The sequence below is a fragment of the Ursus maritimus genome, unplaced genomic scaffold (genome assembly GCF_017311325.1).
Source record: "Ursus maritimus isolate PB19 unplaced genomic scaffold, ASM1731132v1 scaffold_12, whole genome shotgun sequence".
NCBI classification, from domain to species: domain Eukaryota; kingdom Metazoa; phylum Chordata; class Mammalia; order Carnivora; family Ursidae; genus Ursus; species Ursus maritimus.
The window spans coordinates 22,622,382-22,624,065 of NW_024423564.1; positions in this window are offsets into that span (position 1 = coordinate 22,622,382).

Sequence of the window (1,684 nt, forward strand, 5' to 3'; positions counted from 1 at the left end):
TCCCTACATTCTGAAAAAAATACCAAATTCAAGTTGACTTAAAAATGGTTACATGGAGATTCCACTTCCAGTCTACTCTTACCCACACAATTATTATGGAATGTGAGAGGGGTGAGATGGGGGCTTTTGTTAAACCCCCCGTATTATATAGGGTGTGACATTTCTTATCTACTCATATGAGACTGGAAAGTCTAAAGTTCTATACTTCTGGATTGCCAAATGCCTTCAAGACAAAAGCATATTTCACGTTTTGAATACTTAATTCAGTACTTTTTTCTGATAGAGAAGTTGATCTGAAATACCTAATCTACTATTACTGGATATAGATGCTACTATGGCTTTTAAAATTTGGATCAGATTTAGTTAGGTATAATGTATAGCAAATTGCACCAAATTTAAATGTACAACTTGATAAATTTTAACAATTACATGTAATAGTGTGACCACAACCATAATCATGGTATAGAATATTTCCATCCGTTAAAAGAGTTCATTGGTAGCCATTTGTCATACATAAAACCTGGATTCACAAAGTTTAACTGAAAACTATAATACATTCTTCATATGTACCTATTCTTTAAATTTATCTTATTTGTTAATAATTTTAAACAAATAACAGAAAACAAAAGATTAGACAGGAAGCTAGGTGACACTGAAATGGAGATGGGTAAGCACTGCCTGACTTAACATGCCAAAGAAAGCAAGTTTTCAGGACTTGGGGGAAAAGTGGGAAAAGGTACCTAATTTCCACTTCATAAACATTTAGGAATTAAAGGCCTCAAGTATTTTTGACTGAAAATGTGTGGGCTCAGGAATGGTTAGCTATGCAGATGCCTTTCCTCTGCCCTGGAGCCAGGTGGCTACAAAAGAAGACTGGAAATTAATCAGACCTGCTGCTGTTGTGGGCACAGGTAGAAACTACTCTCCTAAATACCAGTGGGTAGATAAATTATTGCACCACTTTGTGAAAGAAATCTCATGATATACGCTAAAGTATAAAACGTATCTATTGAAATGTCTATTAAAATTTAAGAACTGACTTCTGGTCCTTAAAGCAAGAGAACCAGTCTATAACAATTTTTAATTTTAGCATTAAATATGGTGGCTGAAATTGGAAAGGGTTTGAATGCCTATCTATAAATGATTAGAAAAATAAATTGTGAAATGTATTCTGGAATATTATGCAGCCAGTATAAGAAATGAATTCCAGCCATATATGTTAACTTGGCAGGGTTTTCCAAAGTATTGTTATGCCTATAGGTAAAAATAGGACTATAGAAAAAAGTATAATTTATTTTATAAAATAATGATTTAAAAAACCTATATTTGTATATGCATATGTATTTATATTTAATATTGTTTGGATATGATCATGTGATCTTAAAATGTTTGAAAATGAATTAGGGAACTAAAGGAACAAAGTGATTTGCAGAGAAGTGATTGGGGGTCGGCAGAAACAGCTTTGCAAACGTGAATAGAGATTTTAAGTGTGTCAGATACAGGGCTAGCAGTGTCATTCCAAATATTCTGTCAAGATAGAATACTAAGAAAAGAAAAAGCAAGACTCAGTGTACAGGAAATGAAGCAGATAGCTGAAGGCCGAGGAGGCTCCTACCGTCCTGGGAGAGATGGCAAAATGAGACATGTCAGGGACCCCGACAAAAGAATCCAGCAAGACAACTTA